At 39.7% G+C, this 18,174-nt stretch overlaps 1 protein-coding gene across 2 annotated transcripts in view; it reads right to left on the bottom strand.

Moving 5' to 3' along the window:
- The window catches only part of Mta3 (metastasis associated 1 family member 3), a 137,615-nt gene that overhangs the window by 113,071 nt on the left and 6,370 nt on the right, over positions 1 to 18,174 (bottom strand). The gene's annotated exons all lie outside the window — the stretch shown is intronic.

The following is an 18,174-nucleotide window of genomic DNA, read 5'->3' as shown; positions in this document are numbered from 1 at the left end:
ATTAGATCCTGGGCCTGATCTCCAGCATGGCAAATGTGTGTGTGTGTGTGTGTGTGTGTGTGTATACACATACTAATATCTATATAATTTTTAAAGCCATTTTACCAGGTTTCATGGAATTCCATATTTGTTATCTTATTAAAGTTATTAAAGTAGAAGACAACCACTACAAAGCAACAGAAGGCACTGAATACCTTATTATTTACTATACTTTCTTTGTAGGTGAAAAAGTATCAGCACATGGCTTATTAGTAATATGGCACTGGGGAAAGGGAAAAGAGAAAGACAGAAGGAAACTGTACAAAAGTATTTCTTGGGGTTTTTGTTTTGTTTTGTTTTATTTTGCCATACACGGGCACTCTACCAATAGCCAAATCCCTAGGCCTATTGTATTTTGGGAAGAGGCATCCTTACATTGCTCAGGCTGGCCTTGAACTTTTGATCCTCCAGCTTCAGATCCTAAGCTGCTGGGAGTATAGGCGTGTACCACCTTCATACCAGAGTACAGGCCCTGCTTCTTGGATTTTTAAAGAGCAGTACCCATTGCTACACTTAGAGCTTCTATTTTAGCTGTATGGGCCATATAACGCGTGACTCAACAAGGTTCCTATACATTTTAAAATTTTAGGCTGCAAGATGAGAAAGAAGCCACCATCACAAAAGCTCTGCAAGCCTAGTTACATCCCTAAACTGAGAGGGGATGGGATGAGGGCAGCACAAAGTCCAGAAAGCAAGGTTCAAAGAAATGCCAACTGCTCTACCACGCGGCCTGCGCAGTGGTTTCATTAATGAGGTTCTAGGCATAAAGTTAGTTAGACGAGATCGAAATAAAAACACAAGACTCAATTACCTTAATTCTATTGCTAGGTCCGAGACGGCTCCCCTCTCTGGTTCGCTCCTCTAGCCGCCCAGCAGGGCAGCAAGGATTACTCAGGGCTAGCAGGAGAGAGAGAGCGAGCACGCCGGGGAGTAGCCTTTTATTAGGGAACCAGAGATTCAGGGGAGAATTCCATCCAATGAAGGTTGAGGGGGGGCTGCACTCCAAGGTCAGGGTCAGCGATTGGGTCCCCGGGGTCAGTGGTCAGGCACACCCCCACACGGATGGGCTCTCTCATCAGGAGAGGGCCGGGAAAAACTTCGACTTATGCCAAAGTGCCTCAGACCCTCAACGGGAGGCACCCGATCACGTGTGAGAATGGCTCCCAACAAACTGCTCTGGAGGACCGGAGGATCCAGCTGTGGGATTCAGAGATCAGTCTCTGCAGCAGATTACAATCAGAGCCTCAGACAAACTTTTAGAGATTGGCTTTATGACACAGAGGAACTGAGGAAAAGGGAACAGAACCCAGGGAAGAAAAGCCACTACCATTTCTAGGTACTTAACTGAAACTGTGACTTTTAGTTAGGTCAGAATTATAATTTCTACACATTAGTTTAGAAGATGGGGGGTGGGGGGTACAGGTAGCAGGGAAAAGCAGTCTTCCACAGTTATTCTCAAGCACCCTTATGTCTATTTTAATAAGAGAGTACCCATGGCGATAAAATAACAGCTATTATAAACCATATAGAAAAGTGGCTGGTTGGGCTGGGGTTGTGGCTCAGCGGTAGAGCGCTTGCCTCGCACGTGCAAGACCCTGGGTTTGATCCTCACACCACATAAAAATAAATGAATATAATAAAGGTATTGTGTCCAACTACAACTAAAAAATAAATTAAAAAAAAAAAGAAAGAAAAGTGTCTGGTAAACCAGGCATGGTGGCACATGCCTGAAATCCCAAATTGGGAGGCTGAGGCGAGAGAACTGCTCAAGGCCAGGCTGAGCAACTAAGTGAGACCCTGCCTCAAAATAAAAATTAAAAAAAATTAAAAAGGACTGGGATGTAGCTCAGTAGTAAAGTGTCCCATGGGCTTGATGCCTAGTATCCAAAAAGGCTTTTTTATATACTCTTAAATTAAATTTAACTACAGAATTTTGACAAATGAGATTTTGAACTCTATGAATAAATAAAAGAAACAATTTCACAGCTTAAAAGCAAATAATATATAAAAGGCAATTATTCTCCTATCACTAGCAGTGAACAATTTAAAACTGAAATTAAGGAAAAATTCCACTTAAAATGGCACCAACAAATACACTTAACAAAAGATAAAACTTGCATGCTAAAAATTGCAAAACACTGCCCAAAATTTATTAAAGACCCAAATAAATGGAAAGACAACCCATGTTCAGAGTTTGGAATAGCTATATGGTTAAAAATGACAATACTTCTCAAATTGATGAACAGATTCAATGCCACCTCTAACAAAATTCCAACTGCCCTTTTCACAAAAATTGACACTCATGTGAAAATTCAAATGGACATTTAAGGGGCACAAAATAATCTTAAATAAGAACAAACTAAGATAACCCACACTTACTTCAAAATTATAACAATGAATCTATATGGTACTGGCTTTGAGGACAGACATGCAGATCAATGTAGTATAACTGAATACAGAAATCAGCCCACACATTCATGGTCAGTTGATTTTAAACTAAAATGCCAAGACACGTCACTGGGGGAAAGAACAGTGAATAGTCTTTTCAGCAAATGGTGCTGAGTCAATTGGATATCCACAAGCAAAAGAACAAAGCTAGACTCCCACACTTCACACCATATACAAAAATTAATTCCAAATTGATCAAAGAACTAAATCTAAGAGCTAAAACTCTTAGAATAAAATGTAGTTACAAATCTTCAAGACCTCACACTAAGCAAAGGCTTCTTCTCTATAATATCGAAATGCATAAACAACTTAAGAAAAAATAGGATGTTGGACTTAATTCTGAAATGTTTGTGCATAAAAAAACACGATCAGGAAAGCAAGGAAACCAAGTGTGATGAAACACACCTGTAATAAAAATTACTCAGGAGGCTGAGGTAGGAGGATCACAAATTTGGGGCCAGCCTGAGCAACTTAGTGAGATCCTGTCTCAAAATAAAAATTTCTAAGAAGTCAGTACTGTGAGATAGGTCAGTGGCAGTGCATGCTTAACATGCCTAACGTCCTGAGTTCAATCTCCAGCACCACACACACAAAAAAAGTAGGAAGCTGGGGATATGGTTCAATGGTAGTGCACTTGGATGGCACGCACATTCAATCCTTGGTTCAGGAAGGGAAAAAAAAAAGAGGAGGAGGAGATAAAAAGAAAGAAAACAGCAAGGAGACTGAAAGGATACAGCAGTACCAAAGAAGCCTCCTCAGTCAGTTCCACCATCATAATCCCATACCCCATACTCCATGTGCACATGGATAAGGACAAGTGGACCAACAACTGGAACAGAGTTCTTTCTTACTGGAAAACAGGGTGTGGCCAGAAAAGGATCTATCCTCTATCATTACATATTCATAGGGAACCAGGCCCTAAATCAGTCACAGAAGACCTGCTTCCAGATAGTCAAGGTTTTGTATACAGCAAAGCAGCTCCCTCATCCTTTCAGTGATAGGCTGAAAGTCAGTCCTTCATACAAGGGTTTGTTCAATTAAAAAAAAAAAAAAAAAAAAGTGCAAAGAGACAACCAGAGGAAAAGCCATCTGCAAATCAAAGGTCTGGTATCCAGAATACATAAACAACGACTACATGTAATCCCAGCTACTGAGGTAATTGATGCTAATCTCAAGTTTGAGTCTAGCCTGGGCAACAAAGTGAGACCCCATCTCAAAAAAAAAAAAAAAAAGACAACCCAATTAAGTAGTGGGCAAAGCATATGAAAATACATTCCAACTGGGCATGGTGGCATATGCCTGTAATCCCAATGGCTTGGATGGCTGAAACAGAAGGTTAGCAACTTTAAGGCCAACCTGGGAAGCTTAATGATGTCCTAAATAATTTTGCAAGATATCATCTCAAAATAAAAAATGGCTGGGGTGGGGCTGGTGTTGTGGCTCAGTGGTAGACTGCTGCCTAGCATGTGGGAGGCACTGGATTCAATCTTCAGCACCACATAAAAATAAATAAAATAAAATAAAGGTATTGTGTCCATCTACAACTAAAAAAAAAATGGCTGGGGATATAGCTCAATGGTAGAGCACCCCTGGGTTCAATCCCCAATATTCCCCCCCCAAAAAATGAAATTATTCAATTCTATTCATCACAGCACTAGGGAAAGACAAATCAAAGCCACAACGAGATTAAAATCATGACTCACTTGAGAGGGTACTCACATAAACCACGTGACCACGTGGTGTACGTGACCACGTGGTGTACGTGACCACGTGGTGTACGTAACCAACTACACACTGAGGCTACATGGTAAGCCTATTTGTTGCTCCCAGGCTATAAAACTGTATGGCACATCCTGAACAGTAGTAAATACTACAGGCAATTGTAACAATATGTATGTATGTCTAGACATATCTAAACATAGAGTAGATTAAAAAATACTAAGTAATAGGGAGTTTTCAGCTCCCTTACAGTCTGATAGGATCACATTTATTATGTCTGGTCCATTGTGACCGAAACATCACGATGCTACAATTGACTGTATTTCACACAAAACAGAAGGGCTATAATCAAAATAATATTATACAACTAAAACCAAAAATGATCCCATTATATGAAATATTCAGAATATACAAATCCAGAGAGAAAAAGTAGATTAGTAGTTGCCAGTGGAAGGTGAAATGGGGACTATTAATGGATAGAGTTTCTTTTAGAGCTAATTAAAATGTCCTGAAATTAAATAACGGTAATGACTACATGAACTTGTGAATATTCTAAAAAGCACTGAATTATACCTTTTTTCTTTTCTTCTTTTGGTATCAGGGATTGAGCCCACAGGCATTTAACCACTGAGCCACATCCCCAACCCCTTTTTATTTTTTATTTTGAGACAGAGTTTTGCTAAGTTGCTTAAAGCCTCACCCAGTTGCTCAGGCTGGCTTTGAACTTGTGATTCTCCTGCCTCAGTCTCCCAATCCACTGGGATTACAGGCATGCACCACTGCATCCAGCTGAATTGTACATATTTTTTTAAGGGATGAATTATATCTCAATTTTTAAAAAAAGTTAAACCCATCCAAAAGAGGCAAATGAAGGGGAAAAGATCAACAAAAGATGAATTTCAGAATAGTCATATAATAGAGTGCTATTCAATAGCTAAAAATGAACAAGAGGTATGCGGATGTAGCTCAGTGGTAGAGCACTGCTGGGTTTGATGTCCATCCACAAAATAATAATAATAATAAACAAAAATAAATATAAAGAGTCCTTATTAAATGTTTTATAACATAATTTTAACACTTTTTTTTTCTGGCAGAACACCTACACCAGCAGCAGTTCTCAAGCTTTTTAGTGTAAGGAACCACTTATACTCTTAAGTCCTATTGAGGACCTCAGAGAGCTTTCATTTGTGTGGGTTACATCTAGAATATTTACTGTTTCAGAAATCAATGTAGAAATTTTAACACACAGGAAATCCCAAGCGCACATTCCATTAGCAGGGAGAGGGATGATGTCATCAGCATCACAGTCTCTGGAATGTACTCCCATAGAAGTGGCAAAACAGTTAAGTGTCATCTTAATTTTGACCTCACAGGCTCCTTGAGGAGGAGGTCAGGAGCACTGACAGACTAAGCAGAAAAGAAAAAACTAGCTAAACCAGGGGTTTTTTACTGTACTGCCTTTAAGAAACCTGTCACAGAAATTTTATCTTCACATTGTGAGTTATAATGACTCATAAATTGTTCTACAGCAAGTCAGGATCCCACAAGAAATTTAGGCTATTTCTGCTTTACATTTATTATAAGACAACTCATCTGGCAAAGGCTGTCAAATCTTATAATAAATTCAAAGTCCATCTGGAACGTTATACAGCCTTAACATGCCACCATGCAATTTTCCACTTGCTAAGTTGTAAAACCAAAGAAACAAAATAAAAGAATTAGGAGTAACCAAATTATCCACCACCACCAGAAAATCATCCTCTCTAATTCATCACCAACACAGCCTCCAGCACCTTCCCAACATACAACTTGCAAGTTTCTTCCCCACTTCTCTAACTTCCAACCATCAATCATACCAAAATGTTCCTGGTTATAAATCTCCTATGGATCTGCCCTGCCATATACATTTTATCTGAACTCCTATCGTCTCCCTACCCAATGCCCAGGAAACAACAAAAAGAAAAATTGGGGCTGAGGTTGTGGCTCAGTGGTATAGTGCTTGCCTAGCATGGGTGAGCCACTGGGTTCGATTCTCACCACCACATATAAATTAATAAATAAAGGTCCATAACAACTGAAAAAAAAACAACTTTTTTTAAAAAAGAAACAAAATTTACTGATATACCTCCCCATGTGTTTGAGGACATTTTTCAGAAAGATATAAAAGTCCTGCCCTGAGCCAGGTACAGTGGTGCCCACCTGAAATCCCAGCAATTCAAGAGGCTGAGGCAAGAGGATTGCAAGTTCAAAATCAGCCTCAGCAACTTACTGAGGCCTTAAGCAACTTAGGGAGACCCTGTCTCAAAATAATAAGTAAATAAATAAAAAGGGCTTGGTATTGAGAGCCACAGTTTAGCGGGAATGACGCCTGGCATTTTGCTAGAGGGAATGGTTGAAAGGTGACCCTGCTCTGGGAATAGGGCGGCTCCGGGGGGATTAGGGCGCTACTTTGGAGTTCCCTTTGAGTTCTGGGTTCCAGGAGAATTCATGGAGGGAGTGTATTCCCGGGAAGTGTGTGTGGAGTGCAGGTGAGAGTTCGGGAATAAAGAGTTGCTGTTTGAACCTACAAGGCTTTGTGGCGGCTGGGTTATTTTGTGCCCAGCCAGACTGCGGCAGCTTGGGATGTGGCTCAGTGGCTAAGCACAACTGGGTTCAATCTCTAGTACCTAAATAAATAAATAGTCCTCCCTGATTAAGATTACCGTTCACTCTGGGTTCCAGGTAAGAAGATGGTATACACTTCTGAACATAGTAAATACCATAAGAGAGGAAGGGTGCTCCAGAACTAGGGCTGACAGAGCTTGAGGAGCCAGCAGAAGCTTCTCTGAAGACACATATTTTTTTTTTTTTTAAAGAGAGAGTGAGAGAGGGGAGAGAGAGAGAGAGAGAGAGAGAGAGAGAGAATTTTTAATATTTATTTCTTAGTTCTCGGCGGACACAACATCTTTGTTGGTATGTGGTGCTGAGGATCGAACCCGGGCCGCACGCATGCCAGGCGAGCGCGCTACCGCTGAGCCACATCCCCAGCCCAGAAGACACATATTTATGCCAACATCTAGCAGGGAAAGGGGTAGTGTGTGGGTCCCTATTTTTTGTAACTGGAGAAGAAAATCTCCACGTGAGGAGAGCTCAAACTTGGGCTCATGTGTGAATGTCCTATTTCCACCACCACATCCTGCCTACCACATCAGCTGAAAGTTTCCTTAAGGTGACTATCTTTTGTTTTAAAACTGAAAGTCCCTATCCAGAGAACTCCATGGTTTCAAGCAACTGTTCAGCTGGGCATCGCAGCCTTCATATTACTCAAGTTTGGACTAATATGTGGTACCATTATGGCTAAAACTCAAAAGACTGAAAACACCAAGTCTCCTTAAAAAACACAACTAACCTAGAAATTCTCATACATGAACAGAGGAAATAAAAATTAGTTCAAGTACTTTGGAAATTTGGTAATACCTATAAAAGAAAGTTTTAACCCACAACTTGACCCAACAATTTTACCTCTAAGTATTACCCAAGAGAAATGAGAGCTAAGCACACCAAAAACCTTGCAGCTTTATTCAAAAACTGGAAATAACCCAATTATTCATCAATAGGTGAATGAAGTTAAAAACCAGGCAAAACAAAGCATAGCCACCCTGCAGAAGGTGAGGATGATAATGACCAGGAGGGGGGGCGGGGCAACCAGGGATTGAACCCAGGGGCACTTAACCACTGAGCCACAACTTCAGCCCTTTTTATTTTGAGACAGGGTCTCACTAAGTTGCTTAGGACCTCACTGAATTCTTCAGACTGGCCTTGAACTTGCAATCCTCCTGCTTCAACCTCCCAAGTTGCTGCAATTATGGCGTGCACCACCACACCTGGCTAAATTTCTTTATCTTGATCTGAGTGGTAGTAATATAAGTATATACATACATGAAAATTTATTGATTTACTCACTTTAACCATTCACTGTATTTTATGCCTGTATTTAAAACTTTTAATGAGACCAGATCTATCCTACTATTGGTAACAAAATTATTAATTACTGAGCACATAAAATACATAAAACATAAGTTTTCTCAACAATGGACCACTAGGTATTAAGCAATGAAGGACAATAATCCTTGAAAGACTGGAAACAAATGAGAAATGCCCTAAAACTGGCCCTGCTGACTCTTGAAGAGTTTCCGAGCAACAGCACAGGGAAGAGAAACTACTCTCAGAGTTGAGAGAGACCTGGAAGATGAATGCAACTAGAGCTCAGAGGACAAAGTATCAGAGAAGAGGCTGAACAGAGCAGAAACTTGGAGAGCTGCAGAGGGTTCCTGGAGCACAGTGCCCATGGGTACACTCATGTGAACTATCAGAGGCCAGGAAGAATCACTAGAAAGAGTTCCAGGGAACTGTACCCATTGTTCACACAGAGTGACAGAGTTTGTTTGTTCCCAGTCACACCCCAGTGCATTCATGGTATACTGGGTACAGTGCACAGAAAGAAAGACCTTGCCTTAGTAATGGGGAATAATAATTAAGCCCTTGACAGAGCACTGCTCAATACCTACTTAGCAAATCATAAAGGCAACAACCAAAAGATCAAACTGTTTCCAAGTAATTTAACTGCATCTCAGAACAAAGTTCAAGATGATTTACAGAAATACAAAAATATCCACAGCCAGGAGCAGTGGCATACCCTGGTAGTCCCAGATACTGGAGAGGCTGGTGCAAGAGAATCGCTTAAGCCCAGGGGTTTGAGGCCATCACAGACAACACAGCAAGACCTTACCTCAAAAGAAAAAAAAGAAGAAGTTGGAGAGCTAACGTTATTTAATTTCAAGAAGAATTTTAAAACTGCAGTAATCTAGGCTGGGGGTGTAACTCTGGTAGAGTGCACGACTACCACGCACCAAGGCCCTAGGTTCAATCCCAGTACAAAAAAAAAAAAAAAAACAAAAAAAGAATGGTAGAATAATCAAAAGCATGTTGTTAGCAAAAAGGAAGACAACTTGATTATTAGAACAGAATAGTAAATTCAGAATAAACCAACACATATATGATCGGCTGATTTAACAAAGACAAAAGCAATCAAAAACAGAACATGGATTTGTAGCACACACCACATATAAAAATTGACTAAAAAATGAATAACTTATATCTAAGTTATAAAACTTCTAGAAGAAACTATAGGAAAAAACTAAATGCTGCCAGTTGCTGTAGCGTATACCTATAATCCCAGCAACTAAGAAGCCTATTACAGAAGGATCAAAGCCAACAAGGTCCTAAGCAACTTGGCAAGACCCCGTTTCAAAATTAATAAAAGTTCTGGGATGTGGTTTAGAGGTTAAGCACCCTAGGTTCAATCCCCAGTACAACTGAATGTGAAAGTAAAACTGACATAGTTTCTGGAAAGCTCTTTGGGAACACGTATTTAAAAATCTTTAAAAACTCTACATGCCAGCCAGGTGTGGTGGTACATGGCAGTACATATCTTTTAATATAAATATTTTATATTTTTCCTATGTCCAAATACTAGGTAATCGAAAATAATTCTATAATGGTAAACTCTATTTATAAACTTGTAAATAATGTTTTAATAAATTATCAATATAGGGCTGGGGATGTGGCTCAAACCGTAGCACGCTCGCCTGGCATGCATGCGGCCCAGGTTCGATCCTCAGCACCACATACAAACAAAGATGTTGTATCTGCCGATAACTAAAAAATAAATATTAAAATTCTCTCTCTCTCTCTCTCTCTCTCTCAAAAAAAAAAAAAGAGAAAAAAATCTATCTTGATATACAACATAAGGAACCATAATGCAAAATCTATGAATGAAAGAACAGAGTATACACAGCAAACATTGAATTTCAATTAATAGCACATAACTAAAACCAAAGGAAATGTTGGTGTATTGTTACAAAATGCACATTTATTAATGATTCCAGAATACTACTTGTAAGTAACTTTTATAAAATAAAGATTTGTAACTGTTCTCTAGAACAGAACAGCTATGATTCTATACAACTGAAGACACCTAAATGGCTGCCAGGAAGAATGAACAAACAAGCAAGGCCCTCTTGGACAGAGCAAAATTTTGTTAATTGCACATGAAAAAAATGAAAGAATGTCCCTTTTACATCTCGGACATACAAAAGGACAGTAACCAGGAAAAAGGAAAGGACACCTGAACCCTAAGGCCCAGAATTTGTGCTTATGCCACAGATGCCTGAGGTCTCACCTCACCTCAGCAACAGGACTGGCCTTTCCTCCTTTTAAAGTACTTTCTCTATTTCTATCTGCAAGAAGAGTCTCCCATAGGGGTTGGAGGTAGAGCTCAGTGGTAGAGCTCATACTTACCATGTATGAAGCCCTGGATTCAATCCCCAACCACAGCCACCAAGCAAAACAAAAATCTTCCATCTATGCTATCATATTCCTATTCTTATCAAAATTTGTCGTGAAACAGTTCTTTTCACTCTTTTATAAAATGCACAAGCAACTGGGGCAATCATACTTGTAAATAACCATTTCCTATTATCAATTTTCAAGTCCCTGACAAGAGTCAGGTATGCTTCCTGTGTGGGCTTTTTGTTTTGATTTTTCCTAGTATTAGGAATTTAACCCAAGGAAGCTTGCTCTACCAATGAGCTACATGCCTTGTCTTTTTTATTTTTTATTTTGAGACAGGGGCTTACCAAGTTGCAGAGGCTGGCCTTGAACTTGCTATCCTCCTGCCTCAGCCTTCTGAGCTGCTAGGGTTACAGGTGGGCAACACCAAGCCCATCTCTTCCTGTACACTTCAACTATTCACCTCCACCACAGCACTTACCATACGCTGTAGTAACACAGCCTGTACCATGTCCACAGTTTTTCTGAGGGCAGGGACAGCATTTTGGTCACTGCTAACATCCCCAGCATCCAGTACAGGCACATGCCATACACAGTGAGATGCTCAGTAAATTGCAAACTGAATAGAATAAGGAATAAGATGTTAAGAAGAATGCAATCAATAAAAAAAAAAATTGGATTCGAGATTTCCAGGCTCCAGTTCTAGAATGTCAACCACCTGAAATACCATTATAAATAAGGCGTATTTGGGGCTGGAGATGTGGCTCAGCGGTAGCGCGCTCGCCTGGCATGCGTGCGGCCCGGGTTCGATCCTCAGCACCACATACCAACAAAAATGTTGTGTCCGCCGAGAACTAAAAAAAATAAATAAATATTAAAAATTCTCTCTTTCTCTCTCTCTCTCCCCTCTCTCACTCTCTCTTTAAATAAATAAATAAATAAATAAATAAATAAATAAATAAATAAGGCGTATTAAACACAGCAATAATAATCCTAGGGTGGACCATACCATCACCAAGCATATTCCCACCACACTGGATGTATGGATTTTCCTTCCATTTGGAGGGACAGCCCCCAGCCTCCCATGCTCCCTGAGCTGTGGATAGCACCTGGCATGAGGGGTACTGAGAGGCTGAGGCTGAGCCCACCTTCCAGAGGCTCTTCACTCTTTTCACTAACCGAGCAAAGTGGAAAAGTATGGGCTAATGTGCAGAGACATTCATTCTCCAAGCTCCTAGGAGTCAAGAATGAGCAAGGGATGGCATCATTCTGATTAACTTCTTTTTTTTTTTTTTTAAAGAGAGAGTGAGAGGGGAGAGAGAGAGAGAGAGAGAGAGAGAGAGAGAGAGAGAGAGAGAGAATTTTTAATATTTATTTTTTAGTTCTCGGCGGACACAACATCTTTGTTGGTATGTGGTGCTGAGAATCGAACCAGGGCCGAACGCATGCCAGGCGAGCGCGCTACCGCTTCAGCCACATCCCCAGCCCCCTCTGATTAACTTCTAAAGCCTTGAAGAACCAAGATTCCAAGTGACCATTTTCCAACTTCCTGGGTGTGAGAAACTATTGAAAAAGCAGGGCCTGGGGATGTGGCTCAAGCGGTAGCGCGTTCGCCTGGCATGCGTTCGGCCCGGGTTCGATCCTCAGCACCATATACCAACAAAATGTTGTGTCCGCCGAGAACTAAAAAATAAATATTAAAAATTCTCTCTCTCTCTCTCTCTCTCTCTCTCTCTCCTCTCTCACTCTCTCTTTAAAAAAAAAAAGAAAAAGAAAAAGCATGACCTTAATGAAGGTCCAGAGTAGGGCTTCAGAGCAAAAGGCTTTGGGTATGAGTTGGTTCTCCTAATCCTCTAGGAGTCTATTTAGATCCATTCCTTCAACCTTTCTATCATCGGATAAGCACTTAATTTCTAGTAATAAATTAAATCGATTGGTTTCCATGTCATTCACTGACTCTGACTGATTTAAAATTAGGTACCATTATCTATATGTCTTAGGATTTGCCACAGGCCCTTTAATCATTTAATCCCTACGACAACTCTCAAGATGAGAGGGTAATAAGGCAAAAAGTACTAGCGGGTGCCTTGTAAGCATAAAGAAACTAAGACCCAAAAATCTGTCCCACAGTGCCAAACTGCACAAACACAAAGAAGGTACATTTCTCTTCTCCAAAATAAATTTTTATTGTTCACTCATTCATTTATGTATTTATTGGGGAGTTATCAGGGACTGAACCCAGAGGCACTCTACCACTGAGCTGCATCCTCAGCCCCTTTTTATTTTTTGAGACAGGGTCTCATTAAATTGCTGAGTCTGAACTCAAACGGACAATTCTCCTACCTTGACCTCCCAAATTGCTGCAATTACAGGTATGCTAATCAGCTTCCAAAATAAATTTTAAAGAGATAAATTAAAACATACAAAGCTGGGGCTGGGGCTCAGTGGTAGCACACTTGTCTGGCATGTGTGAGACACTGGGTTCAATTCTCAGCACCACATATAAATAAATTAAAAAAGATCTATCAACAACTAAAATATTTTAAAAAAATACAAAGCAAAAATCAAAAGATAGGACACTAGTCCCACTAGGTAACTCTGGGCCAAGGACTCAGCTGGGGCTGAGTGGCAGAACATGAGCTTAGCATGTACATAGCCTAGGCCTGAAACCCCAGCCCCAAGTACCAAGAAAGAAACTAACTACTTAGCATGGTGGTGCTGTAATCCCAGCATCTTAAGAGGCTGAGGCAGGAGGATCACGAGTTCAAAGCCACACTCAGCAAAAGTGAGGTGTTAAGCAACTCAGTGAAACTCTATCTCTAAATAAAATACAAAATAGGGCTGAGGATGTGGCTCAGTAGTTAAGCGCCCCTGGGTTCAATCCCCAGTGCCAAAAAAGAAAAAAGGACTTACAAAAGAAAGGTATATAAGTTGTAGGTGTTGTAGATGGACACAATACCTTTATTTTATTTGTTATTTTTATGTGGTGCCAGGGATCGAACCCAGTGCCTCATGCATGATAGGCAAGCACTCTACCACTGAGCCACAACCCTAGCCCAGCAAAAGAAAGTTTTTTATGTTAATAGTTTGATAGAAAATAGATTTTATGCCAACACCAACCGCATGGTAGTAGCAGCCCAGACAGGACCAAGAAGGGATGTCAGTTTCAGGGTTAAAAGATGAGCAAAGGCTCCTCCATTTTTCCCATGTCCCCCCCCACTCCCCTCCCCATTGTGCATCAGCATTCACTTATCAAAGAGAATCTCACCAAGTGATTGAGGCTGGCCTCCATTTGTAATTCTCCAGTAGCTAAGATTACACGCCTGCGCCACCTTGTTTGGCTCTTTTTTTTTTTTTTGTACTTGAAATTGGACACAATATCGAACCCAGTGCCTCGCACATGCTAGGCAAGCACTCTACCGCTGAGTCACAACCCCAGCCCCTGTTTGACTTTTAATAAGCTACATTTAGCCATACCACACAACATGTTACTTCAAAACATGTTGACCAGATGCAGTGGCTCACACCTGTATTCCTAGCAACTCAGGAGGATGAAGCAGGAGGATTGCAAGTTTGAGACCAGCCTTAGCAACTTAGCAAGGCTCTCAGTAACTTAATGAGACCCGTCTTAAGATAAAAAATAAAAGGCAAAGCCAGCCTCAGCAACTTAGTGAGGCTCTAAAGCAACTTGGAGAGACCCTGTCTCTAAATAAAATATAAAAAGGACTAGAAACGTAGCTTGGTGGTTAAGCAACCCTATGTTCAATCCCTGGGATCAAAATAAATAAATAAATAAAAATAAAAACAGCTTAGGATTTACCTCAGTGATAAATTGCCCCCAGGTTGAATCCTCAGTATCAGAAATAAATAAAACAATTTGTATAAGATAAATAATGTACAATATTGTGATTTTTTTCATTTTTTTGATGAATGACAAAGCATTACACTGCAAAACCTAAAGTAGATGATCAAAGGCTCTCAAATATGTGCAACCTTAAAAGTATTTACTAGAAAACACAAGATACAAATGAATCTGACCTTTTTTTGTGGGGGAAGTTATCTCCCTATGAATAAGAGAATCTAGTTGTCAAGTCCCATATAAATTTCTATTAAGACTTTATTAAAATTTATAGATTTGGTGATAACTCAAATATGGACATTATTGGCCACAGAAATTTATAATATTGAGCAATCTTTTCAAGAACCGGTTTCTGATTTTGTTTGTTTTGCAAGACTAAGACTAGGATTTTACCCAAGGCCTTGGGTATGCTAGGTAAGCTCTCTACTACTGAGGTATATCCCCATACCCAATATTATTATTATTATTATTATTATTATTATTATTATTATTTGAACCACAAGTTGAACTTAGGGGTGCTTAACTAATGAGCCAGACCTTTTTATCTTTTATTTTGAGTCGGAGTCTCACTAAGTTGCTTGGGGCCTTACTAAGTTGCTGAGGCTTGGCTTTGAACTTATGCTCCTCCTGCCTCAGCCTCCCAAGTCACTAGGATTACAGGAGTATGTCACTATGCCTGGTTCAGTTCTTACTTTTTGATGTTTATTAAGGTTTTCTTTGGGCTTCATTTATGATCAAACGTTACCAGTAACTATTAATAGTGTTACTGATAATAATTTATTCAATCACATTTTTTATTGGTGATATATTGGAATTCTTTCTGGCCATTTTATTTTAGGTTTTGTTTTCCCCAGAAACCAACAGTGCTTCCTTCAAGTGAAAAAGTCCAAGTTCTTGACATAAGAGGAGGGGGAAAAAATCATATGCTAGGGCTGGGGATGTGGCTCAGGCAGTAGCGCGCTCGTCTGGCATGCGTTCGGCCCGGGTTCGATCCTCAGCACCACATACCAACAAAGATGTTGTGTCCGCGGAGAACTAAAAAAATTCTTTCTCTCTTTCTCTCTCTCTCCTCTCTCACTGTCTCTTTAAAAAAAAATAAATAAATTCTAAAAAAAAAAAAAATCGTATGCTAAATTTGCTAAGATGATACAATAAAATATTTTTAATAGCTAGGTGTCCTGGCATGTTCCTATAGTCACAGCCATTTGGAGGTCAAGGCAGGAGGATCACTTGAGCTCAAGAGTTCAAGGCTAGCTTAGGCAACACAGTAAGACTCTTGTCTCAGAAAATAGGGGCTGGGGTTGTGGCTGTGCAGTAAAGTGCTTGCCTAGCACGTGCGAGGCCCTGGGTTCAAACCTCAGCACCACATAAAAATAAATAAATAAAACAAAGGTATTGTGTCCAACTACAGCTAAAAAATAAATCTTTAAAAAAAAATGACTCTTGTCTCAGAAAATAAATAATAAAATATCTTGAGACCACATCCACATAACTTTTATTATATTGTTAGTTATTTTTAATTATTGTTATTAATCTCCTATTGTGCCTAATTTATATATTAAACTTTATCATGGGTATGGATGCACATAAAAAACAGCAATATATAGGATTCAATAGGACCTATAGTTTCAGGCATTCAGTGACAGTTGTAGAACACATTCCGCGCAGATAAGGGAGGTCACTACTGCGGAACTGTGGTACTGCTAGTGATTTTATGAAACATGTAAGCATAAGTTCATTACATGCACCACTAGTCATGCCCCTGAATTTACACATTGAAATGCAGGACACAACACAGTATTCTATTCTTTTACTATTTTTGTTTGCTTTTTGCATTTCTATTAGAGAATAACACTGAGTTCTGGGGACCTTTTAATATTACATATAAAAGTTTTACTATCAATGATTTTTAATTTTGTTTTTGTTTTTGTTTTTGTTTTTTTTTAAAGAGAGAGTGGGGGGGGAGAGAGAGAGAGAGAGAGAGAGAATTTTTAATATTTATTTTTTAGTTTTCGGCGGACACAACATCCCTGTTGGTATGTGGTGCTGAGGATCGAACCCGGGCCGCACGCATGCCAGGCGAGCGCGCCACCGCTGAGCCACATCTCCAGGCCCTTGTTTTTGTTTTTTTGGTGGTGCTGGGGAAGGAGGTGGAACACTACCAATGAAATTTACTCCTCATTATTAAAGAGAGTATTTTTCCTGACATGGGCTCACTGTGACCAAAAATCATTTATAAGGAAAATATTCAGTGAAGCAACAGCGCAAGATTTCATCAGTTTAGTTACTGTCAAAATAAAGATGAGGTTTAAAAAATTAGTAATATTAATATTAATATTATTAAATACTTTAATAGGCAGTCAAAAGCTTAAATTTTTTAAAAAACTGATATTGAAAAAATGTAAACACAGTTAGGCACAGGGGTGCCCACCTATAATTCCAGTGACCTGGGAGACTGAGGTAGGAGGATCACAAGTTTGAAACCAGCCTCAGCAACTTACCAAGACCCTGTCTCAAATAAAGAATAAAAAAGGGCTGGGGATGTATCTCAATGTTAAAGTGCCCCTAGATTCTATCCCCAGCACCAAAATAATAGAAACAAGAAAACTATTATGATCTTATTTCAGCTAATTATGGCTGAGTTACAAATTACCCCAAAACATAGTGGCACAAAACAACAGCTAATTTTTTTGGTTCACAGGTTCAGGGTGAGGAATTCAGGCAGCACACAGCACCCAAGTCTTATCTTTGTTCCACAATTACTGGGGCCCAAAGAGGAAGACTCATAAGGCTGGGGCCAAATTACTTGGTGACTCCTTCAGTCACCTCTGGCCCTGGACTCAGTAAAGACTATCAACTCTGGCACAGACACACAGCCTCTCCATGCAGCATTTTACTTTTTGCAGTTGCCCAGGCTGGCTTCAAATTTGTGGTCACCCTACCTCAGCCTCCTGAGCAGCTGGCATTAAAGATATACACCATCACACCTGGCCCAGCTAGTAATTCTCAATCACAGACATGAACCTCAAAATAAATTCCCAGTGGGACATTGTAACACATCTATAATACCAGCTGTCTGGAAGACTGAGGAAGGAGGCCAGCATGAGCAATTTAGCAAGACCCTATCTCAAAAATTAAAAAATAAAAAGGGCTAGGAATAGGGGCTAGAGCTGTGGCTCAGTGGTAGTGCACTTGCCTGGCATGTGTGAGCCACTGGGTTCAATTCTCAGCACCGATATAAATAAATTAAAAAAAAAAAAGGATCTATCAACAACAAAAAAATTTTTTTTTTAAAAAAAGGGCTATGAATAGAGCTCAGTAGTAGAGAGTAAAGCACCCTTCAGTTCAATCTGTATTGAAAAAAAGAAAAGAAAGTATCTAGGTTTTATATATAAATGACCTAAATTGTTCAATAAATAATTTGAAGACTGGGATGTAGTTCAGGGGTAGTGTACTTGCCTAGCATGAGCAAATTACTGGGTTCCAACCCCAGTAGCATATAGATATCAACACATATATGTTTTATATGTATGTGTGTATATGTTTTTTGTTTGTGTTTTCAAATATTGTAAGGTGAGCATGTACTACCAGTTACTCAGAAGGCTGGGGTGGGAGGATCACTTGAACCCAGGAATTCAAGATCAGCCTGGGCAAGATAGCAAGAGAGAGAGAAAATAAAGAACAATTCATATCACAACATTTTGTATACAAAACAAAAATAAATTGGCTAGATGTAGCGTGCTCATGATTAATCCCAGCATCTCGGGAGGATAATACAG

Source organism: Urocitellus parryii, chromosome 12 (genome assembly GCF_045843805.1).
Source record: "Urocitellus parryii isolate mUroPar1 chromosome 12, mUroPar1.hap1, whole genome shotgun sequence".
Taxonomy (NCBI): domain Eukaryota; kingdom Metazoa; phylum Chordata; class Mammalia; order Rodentia; family Sciuridae; genus Urocitellus; species Urocitellus parryii.
The sequence above is the reverse complement of the archived record's forward strand: the minus strand, read 5'-3'. Positions and strand labels throughout refer to the sequence as shown.